The sequence below is a fragment of the Staurois parvus genome, unplaced genomic scaffold, assembly GCF_062004578.1.
Source record: "Staurois parvus isolate SC_StPar_1 unplaced genomic scaffold, SC_StPar_1.0 ptg000120l, whole genome shotgun sequence".
Taxonomy (NCBI): Eukaryota; Metazoa; Chordata; class Amphibia; order Anura; family Ranidae; genus Staurois; species Staurois parvus.
This window is the reverse complement of record NW_028317916.1, coordinates 5755403-5774959: the sequence shown is the minus strand read 5'-3', so window position 1 is coordinate 5774959 and position 19557 is coordinate 5755403.

The following is a 19557-nucleotide window of genomic DNA, read 5'->3' as shown; positions in this document are numbered from 1 at the left end:
ACTAGTATTTTGAACTGTCATGGAATTAACCCATTCATGACATTTCAAAGCAAGCATTGAACTGCAGAAGCAATAATCTTTATTGCTCCTGCAAAGCAAAGTGTAAAAAAAAAATCCCTAATCACACAGATTAGTATAGTGTTAATATGGTAACATTGAACTACTCTGAGGAAAGTATTTTTTTTTAAATAATAAAACAAAATGATGTTAAAAAATAATAAAATATTGAGAATTTTTTTTCTCTTATTTAAGGTTTTATTGTTTAACTACTTGCCGGTGTTTGTGTGGGCAAGCAGCGGCTCTGGGGGAAGCCCTTTTTATTTATACGCACAACAATACATTGCTGCCTACCCAAATTCAGCTCTTGCCAAATAATTTGCATGGAAACCTATTACAGTTTCCGAAAGTAAAATGTTTTGGGTCTAACCCTCAACATAGGCATTACAAAAAAGAATGAATTGCAGTCATATGAGTCCAGAGCACTAACATGCCCATGTTTTCTGCTGTTACATACAGTATATGCCCTACAAAGACCAGCAACTTACTGGTACATCACTGGACTTTTGAGTAGTTATACCCGGATGATGCATGCAGCTATAGGCATCATTGTTTTTTTCAGCTGGCAGTCAGCTTTTATGTCAAAGCAATCCTAGCGGCTAGTTAACCACTGGATTGCTTTTACAAGCAGCAGGAAGGGATGTCCCTCTCCCTCCCACCACCTTCCATGGCTTTCTTGGGCTCTCCCATTCCACCAGCGAGCCCAAGAAAGCAGCCAGAGGTTTCACCGGCTGACCATAGAGCTAATCAGAGACCGAAATGGCTCCAATCATCTCTATGGTATAAGAAACCAGAAGCAATATGCATTTCATCATTTCACTTTCGCTAGATATAAACAGCGCTATTTTAAATTTGGGAAAGGATCTGTTCATACCAATCATGGCATAATTAGATGCTTTAAGAGCAGAGGAGAGATCTAGAGTCTAATAGATCCCAGATTTCTCAGAAAAGAGTACCTGACACTGCCTATTGCAGGGGATATTTACATTCCCTGTGCAAAGGCAAACGCAAGCATCTGTCCCGTGCCAGTATATGAACAGAGATTGCACCATGCATGTGAGGTATCACTGCGAACGTCAGATCGAGGGCAGTAATGCTAGCCCTAGACCTCCTGTATAAATCTAAAGTGGTAACCTTTATTAATATTAAAAATGTACTATATGTACTTTGTTGCCTTTGCACGGGCGTACGCAATTTTAAAGCATGTCATGTTTGGTATCTATTTACTCGGTGTAACATCATCTTTTATATTTTATCAAACAATTAGGCAATATATTGTGTTTTTTTACATTAAAATAAAAAAAAAGTGTATTGTTTCCAAAAAAATTGCATTTGAAAAATCGCTGTGCAAATACTGTATGACATAAAAATATCAACACCCATCATTTTATTCTCTAGGGTCTCTACTTTCAAAAATATATAATGTTTGGGGGTTCAAAGTAATTTTCTAGCAAAAAAATATTTTTTTTCATGTAAACCAAAAAGTGGCAGAAAAGGCTTGATCTTCAAGTGGTTAGAAGAGTGGGTGATGTGTGGAATAAGGTTCTAATGTTGGTCCTGAAATGTCAGGATAGTAGAAGCAACCCCCCAAATGACCCCTTTTGGAAAGTAAATACTCCAAGATATTTGCTAAGGGGCATGGTGAGTATTTTGCTGATCTCATTTGTTGCCACAAGTTTTTTGGAAAATGAAGAAAGAAAACAAAAATTATTTTTTTTTTTGTTTGTTTTCACAACCCTGTGTAAAAACGATATCTGCAAAATACTCACCATGTCTCTTATCAAATTCCTTTGGGAGTCTACTTTCTAAAAAGGGGTAATTTGGGGGAGGGGGGTATTTGTACTATCCTGGCATTTCAGGGCCTCCGACACTGTGATAGGAAGTGAGGAGATGACATAAGGAAATATGCCCTTTGAAAGCCTGAAGGTGCTTATTGGATTTTGGAGGCCTGCATGTGGATAGGCTGCCAATAAGTCTCACATGTGGAACCCCATACTCAGGAGAAGTGGCAGAATGTGTTTTGAGATGTTATTCCACATATGCCTATGGCATGTATGAGCAATATATCATTTAAGTGACAATTGTGTGTCACTTAAATAAATTTAAAATTAAAAAAAAAAGTGTCATTTTCCAAAAATTAGTGGCAAAAAATATGATCTTCCATGGGCTCAACATGGCTCTCAGCAAATTCCTTGTGGGGTCTACTTTCCATATATGGGGGTTTTTTGTACTGCCCTGTCATTTTAGCACCTCAATAAATGTAGGCAGTCAGAAAGTAAAAGCTGCTTAAATTCCAGTATCTATACCATATTTTGTAGACACTATAACTTTCACACAAACCAATTAATATACACATATTGGGATATTTTTTACCAAAGAACTGTAGCAAAATACATTTTTGCCTAAATTTAAAATTATTGGATCATTTTTATAACAGAAAGTAGAAATTATTGGGGTTTTTTTTTCAAAATGTTCAGTTTTTATTCATTTATATCACAAAAAATAAAAAACCCAGCAGTGATCACATACCATCAAAAGAAAGCCCTATTTGTGTGAAAAAATGGACATAAATTTCGTTTGGGTACAGGTTTGCATGAACATGCAATTACCAGTGGAAATATCACTGTGCCAAACAGCAAAAAAATGGCCTGGTCAGGAAGGGACAAAACCTTCCGGGGCTAAAATGGTTAAATTGTATGTAAACTCTAAATATAGTGTTCTGCTATTTACTCCCCTTTGGTCTATTATATATACATTTGAAAGCATTTTTATTTTATCTGTTCAGCAAGTGCAAAAGTAGCTCAAATTGTGTGAGCTGGAAAATTCCTGTGCTCTCTACCTCTGGATTGCTATCAGTTAACATTGTTCCCTGCTATCATTGTTCCTACTATCCATTGACTACAAAACACCTCCCCCCTGTTATGTAGAAATGAGGGATTTGTTGTGTAGTGCTAACACAGTTCTAACATATTGTTATGTAGTCCTGAGACACTCCGCTCAGTATAGTAAGGTGATCAGATTTTAAAAATTAAATCTGGAGACACCCTACTGACCATGCGTCATTTTTTGGAGGGTGGGACAGGGGGTTGGGGTATTAGCAGCATGCAAACCATGCCAAATTATTTTGGGTGTGGCCACATTGTGCTAACAATGGGAGGGGCCTAAAACAGTATGGTTTTATAACATCTGAACCTACTTTGCCAAGAGTGCATGCCCAGGTGTGGACTACAGGTCACCATCACAAACAAGGACAAGGAGGAAAACTAATAACCTTACCTCTCGCAACAAATGAGAGGGAAGTGACTGGGGAGATCAATATCACCAAAATGTTGCGCTCCCAATCTCCAACAAACATATAACGATATAATAATAACTCAAAATTATATGTCCACAAACAAAATAAATAATATATATAAAATTCAAATTCATAAAAATGTGAAACTTATAATAATCCCAAAATGATATATGTGATGTAAATCAAACAAAAAACGTCCCATTAATCAAATAATAGTCCAAAGATTGATGTGATGGCGTGATCCAAAAACAACAATTGTGACTTTTTGTGAATCCTTATAACAATAAAGATGTGCGCTCACCTCCTTGCAAGCCTAACAGTTAGGCTTAATACACTTTTTGTTCACATAAATGGAACCTGCTAAAATTTGCTGCAGCATGGAATAGGTGTTGGGTGTCTCCTATGTACTCCATAGTACTTCTCTCCTTAAATACTCATTATCCCTGCAGGGATCTCTCCCTCCTTGAGCTGCTCGGAATCACCTCCTTAATCCTCTCTTAGATGTTCCTCAGTGTTATGGAGCAAAAAAGCAATATGGACGTAGTGCTTTATCCTTATAAAACATTCCTTTATTTAAGATGCCCAAATAATGCACTAACATTGTGTAAAATCAAAAAGTGCTTTATATAAAAGATCTCTGCCTGTGTGTGCCGCACAGCGTGTATACTCGCTGTTATCCTCTGGTGCCGAGTGACGTTGTAGCCCCACCCCTACGCGTTACGCCATAGGTCACGTGGCTTCATCAGGGGATTGTAATTGAAGCAACTGGGGAGACCACATAATATTGGCATGTAACATCATTGATGGACACAACCAAGAGCAAACACACTGCTCCCCTCCCTCCTTCTACTCCAGGCCAGTCACAGAAATGTTCTAAAAAGGATTACACTGCCGCCTTCCAGGTTGGAGACACCATTATTAACCGCCTCCCACACCCCATATAAGGAAATGATGGATGGGCGGCAGTTCTCTCGTCATATGACGCCCTCCCACTCTAACTGTGCATGGGTGCTCTCGGGGGCACACGGTGATCAGTGGTGCACTGTATCCCTGAGACACAGCGGATCACCGATCAGAGTAAAGAGCCGATGACACAGGCTCTGTCATGTGATCAGCTGTGTCCAATCACAGATGAGCACATGTAAACAAAGAAATTAAACAAGTTATTGGCAGTCCTCTCCTCACGCTGACAGTGCTTAAGGAGAGTCAGTAAGCGGCATTCCTCATAAGGGACATTTACACTGATCATCAGGCACTGATGATCAGTGCCCTGATGATCAGTGTAGCCCCATCAGTGCCACCTGTCAGTGCCCATCAATGCCACATACCAGTGCCCATCAATGCCACATATCATTGCTTACCAGTGCAGATCAATGCCACATATTAGTGCCCATCTGAGCTGCCTTTCAGTGCCACCTATCAGTGCCAGTCAGTGCCGCCTATCAGTGCCAGTCAGTGCCATCTATCTGTGCCCATCAGTGCCACCTATTAGTAGCCCATCAGTGCCACCTAACAGTGCCAGTCAGTGCCACCTATCAATGCCTCCTTTCAGTGTTGCCTATCAGTGCTGCCTTTCAGTGTCCATCAGTGAACCCTGTCAATGCCTACAAGTGATGCCTATCAATGCCCATCAGTGCCACCTACCAGTGCCTCCTCATCAGTGCTGCCTATCAGTGCCCATCAGTGCAGCCTATCAGTGCCCATCACTGCAGCCTCATTAGCGCACATCACTGAAAGAGAAAAATTACTTATTTATAAAATTTTACCCTTGAAACTACAAAAAAAAAATTTGTCTTAAAAATTTTCAGTCTTTTTTAGTTTGGTTAGTAAAAAATAAAAAACCCAGTGGTAAACTAATCCCACCAAAATAAAGCTCTACCTGTCTCAAAAAAATACTAAAAATATTGTTTGGGTACAGTGTTGCATGACCGCGCAATTGTCATTCAAATTGCGACATCGCTGAAAAGCTGAAAATTGGCTTGGGCTGGAAGGGGGTAAAAGTGCCCGGTAGGCAAGTGGTTAAATCTGGAAAGAAATCAGCAACACATTCTTTTAACTCCAGGAATGGAATCAAAGATATTTTTTCTCCTGGGGACAGCCACCACATCTAAGGACCGGTAAGCTGCAATACTATAAATTGTTAGCATTATAACCTATTCTATTTTGAAAGAAGAAAGGAAAATTGGCTACAATGTTTAAATAATGTTTATTACTGGTGCAATAATATGGCAGGGTATCTGCTCTGTCCTGCTATTTCCTGTTAAAAGAGAAGTATAGGGGTTATAGCAAGAAACAAACATTAATACTAACCTCAGTGCTGCAGCATCAGTCAGGTTGGCTCTAAGGCCCCTTTTACACAAGTGGACCGATTGGACCATTCATTGCCGTCCATGGGGCTTTAATAAGGAGGCTTTTAGATCTCAGCCTCCCCCATGCAAATGAGTAAGGCAGAGACAGTTTTTGACAAGGGTTAATAAACCCCCCCCAGAAAAAGAAAAATTTCTCCAGAAGTAGATCCAACATCAATCGCGATGAACACCAACCCGCAAGAAAAAAAAAGTCAAACACGACATGTCCTGTCCAGGGACTCATGCCAATTGACAGGTAAACATGGGGACGGGGTCATTGCCCACATATCTACTTGACATTGGGCGAGTGTCTTTCCATGGGACATGTCAAAATGACTGTAAACATGCCAAATGACAGGTAGACATAGGGCATGTGGCCTGGTATTATTCAGGGGGACAGAGTTCTTTGGGGGGAGCCCCCCATGTTGAGGACATGTGGCCTGGTATGATTTGATGGGTTCTCACTTGTCCCCCCTCTTTCCTGGCCTTCCCAGGCTACATTCTTGGTTAAGAGTCTGGTATGGATTTTAAAATTTTTAGCGTGGGGTTTATCTTAAAATCCATGCTAGACCTAGACCAAATGTTTTAATTTTGGTATAGGGCTTCCCTTAAAATACATACCAGACCCAAAGGGCCTGGATTTGGGGGGGACCCAGACTGTGTTTTTTTTTTTTTAATGGACACTTATTTTTACCTTCTGCTGCCAGTGGGGAATCCCGCTGACAGCAGATGAGTCATGGTTGTTAAGGATGCAGAGTCCTTCCACTATTTAACAACCAGCGATATTCTGAATGAAATGAAACAAATGCAGAAGATATGAAACAAATTCTGAAAAAGAATAGGTGCATAACAAATGGATTGAAAAAAAAATTCTTCAATTAATGAATGGATTTGACAATTAAATGAAACAATATTTTACGGAGTGCACATGTCTAATCCCCACTGGAGTTACCACTGGGCTTATTTAGACCTCTTATGATCTGAATCTGCAGATTCACATACTGTACACACACAAGGAGATATTTACTGAGGCTGGTTCTCTCAGAATCTGGTGAAAGCCAATCAGCTTCTAACCTTAGCTTGTTCAATTAAGCTTTTGCACTAAAACCTGGAAGTTGATTGGTTTTTATGTAGAAGTGGACAGGCATAAATAAACTCCACTGTGGTGGTGTTAGAGAATGGTGTTGATTAATGATTATATTCGATAGTTTTGTTTACAGATTGCTTTATTCTTTCTTGAAACATAAACTACATTACAACAATATAAGCATATGTAAAGACAAGTACATGTCTTTGTTAATGCGGAGTTCTGGCCCCCCGTCCCAAAAATTAAAAGTCAGCTGCTACAAATACTGTAGCTGTTGAATTTTAATAATAGGGCACTCATTTGTCCAGGGATCCAGCAGGGTCCTACTCTGAGCCGATTTTTCAATTGGCTATCGGGTGTTGGCGCCGTCATCTAGACTATGGGAAAAAAGGCAGTGAAGCCTTCACAGTCGGTCTCCTGCTGCTGTGCTTTGTGACTGGGCCAGAGTCTTCTGGGACCTGTAAAGTGTCCCAGAGAGCTGCAGGGGGAAGGAGGGGGGGGGCAAACTTCCGACTCAATTTGCCGAGGCGAAATGAGCTGGAAGTGGGAGCAGGTAACTGTCGAAAATAGGTACCCACTCCCCCCCAAAAGGTGCAAAATGTGGCAGTGGAGGGGGGGAAGAGGCTGATAAGCAGAGCTTCCACTTTTGGGTGGAACTCCACTTTAAGCACTGCACTAGTTTATATATAATTCTGTTTTTTGGAACTGTGCCAGAAACAATTAAGTACTGTCTGATACTTTTTTTTTGCACTAACATACAATTTTTAAGGACAAGCTTTCTGGGTGTACCCCCTTCTTCAAGGTTCAAGCAGCAGGGCTTTTTTCTCCGAGAATAGGTGCAGGAACTCTTCCTTTCCAAGTCACCCCTTGTCCCCGTACTGCACCATCCCTTGGTTCCACCCCTTACCTCCCTACCAGTACTGCCCTTTCAGAGAATACAGAACCAAGTATCAATTTGTATGGAATTTGTTAATGATATGATTGTGAATGATGGACCACCTGCATCAAAATACCCCCCCAACATCCCCCAGCAACAATAAACCCCGGGCAACAACAACAGATCTCCCCAGAGCCAGTGCCAATGGACCCTCCAGCAGCTAGGAATGATAGACTGCTCCCTCAAATGTAGATTCCTCCTAGCAACAATTGACCACACACCAACATAAAACCTACCCCCAACAACAATAGATCCCCCTGCATCAACAGTAGACTTTCCCAGCATCAATAGACACTCCCCGCCCCACAAAAATAGATCCCCTCCAGCAATAATAAATCCCCCAGCAGCCAGCATCAATGAACCCTGCAGTACCCAACACCCCTTGCCATTACATACATTTAGTGCTGGAGGTGCCAGAACTGCGTTCCCCTACGTCTCTGCTGAAAAAAAAAGCCCTGCCAAGCAGTAATAATTATAAATAGTAATGTAATACATACTGTATTTAGTAATATGCTTGAGCAGGAGGCATGTTCAAGAGGCAGGCTGTGATTACGTGGAAGTGTGTGCCAGAGGCAGGGTGTAATTGGTTGGGGGCATGGTGACTGAACATACTACCCACTACAGGCAGTACCTTTGAATCACTAGCCAAAGGATGCAAACTGACCACACAAGCACAGATCAGCTCCTGTGCTTTGTGTGGTCAGTTTAGAACAAGGAAGGATGGTGACTGGCAGAATCAACCAGGTACTTCAGATGGAATAAGTACATGAAAATGATAGAGTCTATGATTTATACGCATGAATGCACACACACAAAATGTAGGGTAACGTGCATTTTAAGACAATTGGGAATACTATGTTTGTGCTGTATTTGTTTCTCAGAAACATGCTTTGCAAAGTATTGTGATTAAAAAGGTGAATGGAAATGGCTTGCATGCACTGGGCTTCTCATATTAAGTGTTTTCTTTGTCCATTTCAGTAAGGGATATACTGTGTTTTCTTTCAGTCTCAAGCTGAGATTTTTTTGTGTGGCTAACAAGTACATTTGCTTGTAGGTTGCATTTCACACATAGGGCCCACTGAAGGATTTCAGTCTAACAGCAACTCCTTAGTAGATATAGTTTCGTCTTTAAAAAAGGTAATTAACTAAAAGAATATTCATTGCCAATGAAGAAAAAATATTTCTCTGGTGCATTGTAACATGTGCAGCTCTGTGTGCAGAAGACAACATAAAATCTAATGCAGGCCATAGATGGATCGTAATTCGGCCGATTTTTCGTCCGGAAGAAAAATCTACTGATTATCTTATCGTTAGTGGACGATTTCGTCGGCCATTTTTCGTGTATTTTGGACTTTCAGATTATCGGTGATGTTGGAAAATTTTCGGAAAATGCCCAACTTTATCCTCATTGATGGTCAAAAACGGACGATCGTTTTCCGAAAATTTTATGCGCATGTGCAGTGACCTGGAAAGAGAAGTTTGCAGCGTACGAAGTTTAGTTTCTGGTACAAATTAAAAATAAAAATGACATCATTTCCCGTTATAGGTTACTCATTAATCGGCCGATTTTCGTAATAATTGGTGGTCAGGTAGGTTTTTTAGACCGACCGATAGTTCGTTAATCGACCGAAAATCGGCCGAATTACGATCCATCTATGGCCTGCATTAGCCTGTGAAACAGAAAAGACAAGTGCATAGGCAGTATTATGTGATTGCCAGCTGAGGATAACAGGAAATTATATCACACCAGCTGCATTCTTTTTTCCAAATTGTCTTATATGCACTGGAATAAAAGAAAACCAGCTATGGAAATATTGGAGTATTTTCTGAGTTCAGACTCTAATATAGATAATCAGTTACAGAATAGATTCACAAAAAGCGACAAAATATTTTGTAACTATGTACAGTTGTTTAGATCAGTGTTTCCCAACCTTTTTCAGGTCAGTGTGCCCTTGAAAAGTATTTTCAGTCTCGAGGCACCTGTCTAAGGCTTGGTTCATGTTACTGCGTGTCGTGGAACTGACTCGCAGACAAATGCTCTGATCTTTGGGGGTGCCATTAATTCTTAAGGGTACCCCACACATTGGTAAATGTGGGGTGCTTTTGGTGCATCGCAATTTTAAAAAAAGATCCAGGGACTTTTTTCCTTGTATTTCTGCGGGTAGGGCTACTGAAAAGAATGGGCTACCTTACACGCAGCCACACATATGTGAACCAAGGGCTTGATCACATGTGAGGTTGGAGGGTGGTAAAACTATGTGGTTGAGCTGTTTTTACACCACCACCAACTGCTCCTCCTTTAGTTGCAGAAGCAGCAACTAGGGGTGAACGCATGCTGTGGTAGCTGGAAGTACACTCCCAGGTGAATGGGGCTGCACTGTAACCACCCCGCAACTGTGTGCATAGTACGAGGTTGCAGTGTGTGTTAAAACAGGTGGTTAGGATGCAACATATTGTCTCTTCACTGCCTGTCAAATGCCTCTGCAAACCAATCTGAGCATGGATTGCTTTTCAGAGGAGCAGCACTCCTTGGTTCTATTACTAATAAGCCCTAAAAAAATGAGCTTTGATAGTACAAGGATAGGGGGTCACATGTACAAACACACACAAACACATGTACATGTATGTACATATACAGTGAGGAACAGAAGTATTTGAACACCCTGCGATTTTGCAAGTTCTCCCACTTAGAAATCATGGAGGGGTCTGAAATTCACAATGTAGGTGCATTCCCACTCTGAGAGACAGAATTTAAAAAAAAATTCAGGAAATCACATTGTATGATTTTTAAAGAATTTATTTGTCTTGCACTGCTGAACATAAGTATTTGAACACCTAAGAAACAGCAAGAATTCTGGCTCTCAAAGAGCTGTTACTGTGCCTTTAAAAAGTCCACCTCTACTCCACTCATTAATCTAACTTAGTAGCACCTGCCTGAGCTCTTTAAAGACACCTGTCCACCCCACAGTCAGTCAGACGCTAACTACTACCATGGGCAAGACTAAAGAGCTGTCAAAAGATACCAGAGACAAAATTGTGGACCTCCACAAGGCTGGAAAGGGCTACGGGGCAATTGCCAAGCAGCTTGGTGAAAATAGATCAACTGTTGGAGCAATTGTTAGAAAATGGAAGAGGCTAAAGATGACTGTCAGTCTCCCTCGGACTGGGGCTCCATGCAAGATCTCACCTCGTGGGGTATCACTGATGATAAGAAAGGTAAGGAATCAGCCCAGAACTACAAGGGAAGAGCTGGTCAATGACATGAAGAGAGCTGGGACCACAGTTTCAAAGGTCACTGTCGGTAGAACACTACGCCGTCATGGTTTCAAATCATGCATTGCACGGAAGGTTCCCCTCCTCAAGTCATCACATGTCCAGGCCCGTCTCAAATTTGCCAATGACCATCTGGATGATCCAGAGGAGGCATGGGAGAAATTCATGTGGTCAGATGAGACCAAAGTAGAACTTTGTGGTCTAAACTTCACTCGTCGTGTTTGGAGGAAAAATAAGGATCAGTTGCATCCCAAGAACACCATCCCTACTGTGAAGCATGGGGGTGGTAACATCATGCTTTGGGGGCGCTTTTCTGTGAAGGGGACAGGGCGACTGCACTGTATTAAGGAGAGGATGAATGGGGCCATTTATTGTGAGATTTTAAGCAACAACCTCCTTCCCTCAGTCAGAGCATTCAAGATGGGTCGTGGCTGGGTCTTTCAACATGACAACGACCCGAAGCACTCAGCCAGGATAACCAAGGAGTGGCTCCGTAAGAAGCATATCAAGGTTCTGGAGTGGCCTAGCCAGTCTCCAGACCTAAATCCAATAGAACATCTTTGGAAGGAGCTGAAACTTCGTGTTGCTCAGCAAAAGCCCAGAAACCTGACAGATCTAGAGGAGATCTGTGTGGAGGAGTGGGCCAAAATCCCTGTTGCAGTGTGTGCAAACCTGGTCAAGAACTACAGGAAACGTTTGACCTCTGTAATTGCAAACAAAGGCTTCTGTACCAAATATTAACACTGATTTTCTCAGGTGTTCAAATACTTATGTTCAGCAGTGCAAGACAAATACATTCTTTAAAAATCATACAATGTGATTTCCTGAATTTTATTTTAAATTCTGTCTCTCAGAGTGGGAATGTACCTACAATGTGAATTTCAGACCCCTCCATGATTTCTAAGTGAGAGAACTTGCAAAACGCAGGGTGTTCAACTACTTCTGTTCCTCACTGTACACACACATTCAAACGTGTACACATACAAACACATGTACACACACGTATACATACACATACACACAAACACATGTACATGTACGTATGTACACATACAAACACGTACACACACATTCATACACAGACATGTACATACAAACACATGTACACACACACATACAGACACATGTACACACACATACAATCACAAACATACAAGCACATGTACACACATACAAACACACACGTACACACACATACAAACACATGTACACACACAAACACGTACAAAAATACATACAAACACATGTATACACACATACAAACACATGTACACACACGTACAAACACACGCACATACATACACATACAAACACATGTACATACACACACATACACATGTACTCACACATATATGCAGCTGTTTAAAAAGGTTGGAATACAGTACCTCATGCCAAGTTTCCCCAGAGCAAGCAGCTTGCTCTGGGGGCACCCAAGCAAGCTCGCTCCCGAGCCACTGCTGTGCATGTCTGTTCACACACAGAGCTGCAGAGCCAGGCAATCCACTGCCTCACAGTGAACTTTATGCAGTGTCTATGTGACAACTCAATAAAGTTTGTTTTTAAAAAAAGGAAACAGTGTGATGCACCGAGCTCAGCACATCATCACTGCGCTGATCTAAGCCCCACTGCACTGACCACCAGCTACTGTGCTGCAACGCATAGGCTGGTGTGAATGTACGTTATTGCAATGCAAGTTTGTATCCAACTCTCAAATGTTACTTAAAAGGACAGAAATCCACATGCTGCAGACTTCAGTGAGATAAGTTTTGTAAATGCAATGCACATGGGCAACACACTGGGCCCCTGATCAGTCTGTAGATTTGATGCAAAACTGCTTAGTAGCCTCTAGAATAGACATTATAAGGCACTGTGGAGACAAATATTTCTTTATTTTTTATATGTGATGAGCAAGATGTTACTCAGAAAGAGATATTGGTGTCTGTTTATGAAAGAAAGAAGAGCTGAGATCCTGATCATGAGTGATCTCTCATGTGCTCCGGTTTATGTAACACATGACAGATCAGTCGTGAGCAGTCGTAAGCAGAAAGCATGTTCTCCACTACTCATCACAGCACACAACCGTTCTGCCATTCACTTATACACAGCCAGTCTATGAAAATGAGATCTGAAGATCCCCCTGGCTGTTAGTGTGAAATATCTCCATCCCAGATTCTCCACCCTTCAGAGGTGGAGAATCTGGGAGAGACGCTGGTGCCATGTGAGGATGTGAGGAAGACTGCTTTCTTTCTACATATCAGCACCAGAGGGTTAAAAATTAATATACATTATATATATATATATACTCCTCAAAATAATTAAAGGAACACTTTAAAAACACATCAGATCTCAATGAGGAAAAATATGCCGATATGGACTGGGTAATGTGTTAGGAATGTAAAAGTGCCCCATCCTTTGATAGAAATGAAAATTGTCAACCTACATACTTCTAATCAGACGACGGATGGTGTCCTGGGGTATTTCCTCCCAGATCTGGACCAGGGCATCACTGAGCTCCTGAATAGTCTGAGGTGCAACCCGGTGGCGTTGGATGGACCAAAACATGATATCCCAGAGCTGTTCTATTGGATTTAGGTCAGGCGAGAGTGGGGGCCATTCAATGGTATCAATTCCTTCATCCTCCAGGAACTGCCTGCATACTCTCTCCACATGAGGCCGGGCATTGTCGTGTACCAGGAGGACAATGGGTCCAATAATTTAATCCTGATATCTAATGGCAGTCAGGGTGCTATTGTCTAGCCTGTAGAGGTCTGTGCGTCCCTCCATGGATATGCCTCCCCAGACCATCACTGACCCACCACCATAATGGTCATGTTGAACAATATTACAGGCAGCATAACATTCTGCACAGCTGCTCCAGACCCTTTCACTTCTGTCACATGTGCTCAGGGTGAACCTGCTTCATCTGTGAAAAGCACAGGGCACCAGTGGCGGACCTGCCAATTCTGGTGTTCAACGGCAAATGCCAATCGAGCTCTGTGGTGCCGGGCAGTGAGCACAGGGCCCACTAGAGGACGTTGGGCCCTCAGGCCACCCTCATGAAGTCTGTTTCTGATTGTTTGGTCAGAGACATTCACACCATGGCCTGCTAGTGGTCATTTTGTAGGGCTCATTTTGGCATTGCTCATCCTGTTCCTCCTTGCACAAAGGAGCAGATACCGGTCCTGCTGATGGGTTAAGGACCTTCTACGACCCTGTCCAGCTCTCCTAGAGTAACTGCCTGTCTCCTGGAATCACCTCCATGCTCTTAAGACTGTGCTGGGAGACAAAGCAAACCTTCTGGCAATGGCATGTATTGATGGGCCATCCTGGAGGAGTTGGACTGCCTGTGCAACCTCTGTAGGGTCCAGGTATTGCCTCATGCTACCAGAAGTAACACTGACACTAGCCAAATGCAAAACTAGTGAAAAACAATCAGAAAAGATGAGTAGGGAAAAAAAAGTCAGTGACCTTCACCTGTAAAACCATTCCTATTTTGGGGGTCATCTCATTGTTGCCCATCTAGTGCACCTGTTGTTAATTTAATTAACAACAAAGCAGCTGAAACTGCTCAACAACCCCCTCTGCTACTTAACTGACCAGATCAATATCCCAGGAGTTTAATTGACTTGATGCTATACTCTGATTAAAAAGTTTTCCTTTCATTTTTTGAGCAGTGTATATATGTATGTATACAATACTCCGCATAAATGAGTACACCCCAACAGATTTGTCAGAAAACCTTTACAATCCTTTCAGAATTAACATTTTCTATAGGACACTATACTACAAAATACACAAATGCGGGCCATTGATTGCAAACAAGATTTGTGAATTTGCCCACACAAAAAAATATTTTTCCTCACAAATTCATTCAAGACCATGTTGCAAAATAAATACACCCCAATGAAAGTCCTAGGAGCAAAGCTACATTTTAGACAACAAAATCCTAATTAAAAAGAATTCAACTGCAGGTGAGTCTAATTATTCATTAAACAGGTGTCCAGCAAAGAGTTGATTATAAAAGGGTGTTGCTTAACAAAGAAAACCCCTTCCCATTTCATGCTGTCAGCAATGGCACAATATGGAAAATAAATATCACAAGGCCTGAGAAAAAAAATAATGTATTTACACAAGAAAGGTGACAGCTACAAGAAGATCAGCAAAGCTTTACTTATCAGTCAGAATACTGTAGCAAAAGTGATACAAAAATGGAACAAAGATGGAACTGCAACCATCTCACAAAGACGTCAAGGCTGTCCATGGAATTTAACACCTCAACAGGAGTGTCTTCTGATGAGAAAGGTTGAAGAAAATCACCATGCAAGTTTATTGCAGTTAACTAAAGAAGTAGAAAGCTAAACTGGGGTGATTGTTTCCCGTGACACAATACGGCATACACTGCAGAGGAACAGCATACATGGGTGTCGTCCACGAAGGAAGCCTCTCCTAAAGCCCATGCTCAAAAAAGCCCACCTAGAATTTTCCAGGGCCCATGCTGAAAAAGAAGACTACTGGGACTCCTTAATCTGGAGTAATGAGACCAAGATAGACATTTTTTTAAACTGATGGCTTCAAAACTGTATGGCATCACAAAAGTGAGTAGTACAAAGAAAAATGCATGCTGCCTACAGTGAAACATGGTGGTGGCAGTGTCCTCCTGTGAGCCTGCATGAGTGCTGATGGTATTGTGAATTCACAGATGTACTGCTCTATATTGAAAGAGAAGATGCTACCATACCATCACTCCATGCCCTTGGTCGTTGTGCACTTTTTCCAACATGACAATGATCCAAAACACACATCTAAGGCCACTGTTGCATTTCTGAAGAACAGGGTGAAAGTGATTCAGTGGCCAAGTATCTCCCCTGATCTAAATCCAATCGAACACCTATGGGGAATTCTGAAGAGACAAGCTGAGCATCACTCTCCATCCAACATCCAGGCTCTAAATAATGTCGTTCTTGAAGAATGGAAAAAGATAGATGTTGCAATATGTCGCCAATGTGTAGATTTGGTGCTGTCTTTACAAATCATGGAGGTCATACAGAATACTAGATGTAGTAGTTTTTGTTGTGTGGTGTATTCATTTTTTAATCAATTCGAGTAAAACCTGAAGATTTTGTAATCAAAGTTATATTATTAACCTTACTTTCATGTAATGAGGTAAACCAATGTTCTAGAACACTCAGCTTTGTCAAAATTTTGGAAATTGTTCTTGTGTTCATTGAAATATTGATTAAAATCTTACTTTTCAAAAGGGGTGTACTCAGTTATGTTGAGCACTGTATATATATATATTTAATATAAATATTTATTCTGTACACATATACAGTATATACAAGAGTGGCATTCAAGTCAAACCGAGACTTTTGAGTTTATATAATAAAAGAACAAATTTCAAGGAGTTTAAACTGCATTTATTTTTCTACATACTCCCCTGCTACATTTATACACTTACCCTAGTGTTTAACTAATGCCTGGAAAGCTTCAGCATAGAAAGATTTGTCAGTATGCCTAAACCATCTTAGGACAGCCTGCTTCAGTTTGTCATCAGTGCTGAAATGCTGACCTGTGAGGAACTCTTTAAGGCCACTTTCACACAAACATAATTCTTTCAGTCACGTTGTTCAAAGAAAAACAGATTCAGCTTATATCAGTTTGCACATCCTTTAGTTCAGTTCAGTTTACCTTAGTTTGCCCTTCAGTTCAATTTACATCTGTTTATATCAGTTCAGATTACATCAGTCTACTTCCATTCCATTTCAACGGATCTGGACATTGGCTGTTCAGTTAAAAAAAAAAAAAAAAAATGGACCTTAACTGACATGGATGTAGGCAGATGTAAACTGATGATCATACGTTTACATCTGCCCACCCATAGACATACAGTGGGGATCGAAAGTTTGGGCACCCCAGCTAAAAATTTGTATTAATGTGCATAAAGAAGCCAAGGAAAGATGGAAAAATCTCCAAAAGGCATCAAATTACAGATTAGACATTCTTATAATATGTCAACAAAAGTTAGATTTTATTTCCATCATTTACACTTTCAAAATAACAGAAAACAAAAAAATGGTGTCTGCAAAAGTTTGGGCACCCTGCAGAGTTAATATCTTGTACTGCCCCCTTTGGCAAGTATCACAGCTTGTAAACGCTTTTTGTAGCCAGCCAAGAGTCTTTCAATTCTTGTTTGAGGTATCTTTGCCCATTCTTCCTTACAAAAGTCTTCCAGTTCTTTGAGATTTCTGGGCTGTCTGTCACGCACTGCTCTTTTAAGGTCTATCCATAGGTTTTCAATTATGTTGAGGTCAGGAGATTGTGAAGGCCATGGCAAAACCTTCAGTTTACGCCTCTTGATGTAATCCCCCGTGGATTTCGAGGTGTGTTTAGGATCATTATCCATTTGTAGAAGCCATCCTCTCTTTAACTTCAGCTTTTTCACAGATGGCATCAAGTTACCATCCAAAATTTGCTGAAATTTTATTGAATCCATTTTTCCTTCTACTCGTGAGATGTTCCCTGTGCCACTGGCTGCAACACAACCCCAAAGCATGATTGATCCAACCCCATGCTTAACAGTTGGACAGAGGTTCTTTTCATTAAATTCTGTGCCCCTTCTTCTCCAAACGTACCTTTGCTCATTCCGGCCAAAAAGTTCAATTGTAACCTCATCGGTCCACAGAACTTGTTTCCAAAATGCATCAGGCTTGTCTATATGTTCATTTGCAAAGTTCAAACGATGATTTTTGTGGTGAGGACGTAGAAGAGGTTTTCTTCTGATGACTCTTCCATGAAGACCATATTTGTACAAGTATCTCTTTATAGTGGAATAGTGTACCACAACTCCAGTGTCTGCCAGATCTTTCTGGAGGGATCGTGCAGTCAAACGTGGGTTTTGAATTGTTTTTCTCACAATCCTGCGAGCTGTTCTGTCTGATATTTTTCTTGGTCTTCCAGATCTTGCTTTAACTTCCACTGTTCCTGATGACTGCCATTTCTTAATTACATTCCGAACAGAGGATATTGACATCTGAAAACGCTTTGCTATCTTCTTATAGCCTTCTCCAGCTTTGTGAGCGTCAACTATTTTCAGTTTCAGTTTTCTAGACAACTGCTTAGAAGAACCCATAGTGCTGATTGTTGGGGCAAGGTCAGATGAGTCTGGGCATTTACAACCTTTGAGATTGACATAACCTGGTCTTCCCAGACGATGATTGAGAACAATCCATGATACTGGCAGGTCTCAGCTTTGCAAAGGGGGCAGTGCATGCTATAAACTCTGCAGGGTGCCCAAACTTTTTGCAGAAGTGTAAATGATGGAAATAAAATCTAACTTTTGTTGACATATTATAAGAATGTCTAATCTGTAATTTGATGCCTTTTGGAGATTTTTCCATCTTTCCTTGGCTTCTTTATGCACATTAATACAAATTTTTAGCTGGGGTGCCCAAACTTTCGATCCCCACTGTATATTGTGGTTCAGTCTGGATTCGTCTGAAAAAACTGATAGAATGATCTAGACTGAATGCCCATGTGAAAGGGGCCTTAGGTTTCCAAACAGGTGGAAATAACTCAGAGCAATGTGAATAAAAAAGTTGCAAAATGTGTTTGAAAAGCTCCAAAATACGCATTAAAAAACAAAATGCGTGACAAAAAAACTGCAATAAAATGTGCGTTATAAAAACACCAAAATGCAATGGTTAGGGCAGCACAGTGGCTAAATGGTTAGCACTTCTGCCTGGCAGTACTAGGGTCGTTGGTTCAAATCCCAACCACAGCACCACCTACCTGGAGTTTACATGTTCTCCCTGTGCCTGCGTGGGTTTCCTCCCACACTCCAAAAGACATGCTGTTAGGATAATTGGATCCTGTCTAAATTTACCAACTTCAGCTACCTACTTTTTGCTTTGGGAAAAGTGGGCTGCACCTCACCAAACCACCAAGAGATACGCTATATTGGCAAAAGTATTGGGACGCCTGCCTTTACACGTACATGAACTTTAATGGCATCCCAGTCTTTGTAGGGTTCAATATTGAGTTGGCCCATCCTTTGCAGCTATAAAAGCTTCAACCCATCTGGGAAGGCTGTCCACAAGGTTTAGGAGTGTGTCTATGGGAATGTTTGACCATTCTTCCAGAAGTGCATTTGTGAGGTCAAGCACTGATATCAGACAAGAAGGCCTGACTAGCAGTCTCTGCTCTAATTCATCCCAAAGGTGTTCTATCAAGTTGAGGTCAAGATATAGAAACATAGAAAAGTGACAGCATAAAAAGACCGAGTGATCCATCAAGTCTGCCAGGTTTTTTTTTTTGGTGGGGGGGGGATTGTTTACTTTTTTTGTGCTCACTACCTCTGCTGGAATATTCCAGGCCTCAACTACTCTTTCAGTAAAGTAGTACTTTCTGATATTAGTTTTGAACTTTCCTCCAGTTAGCTTAAGGTCATGTCCCCGTCTTCTTTATTTTGGTTTGAAAATACCGCCCTTGTGAACCGTATTCACCCCCTTGATGTATTTAAAGGTTTCAATCATGTCTCTCCTTTCCTCCAGACTGTACATGT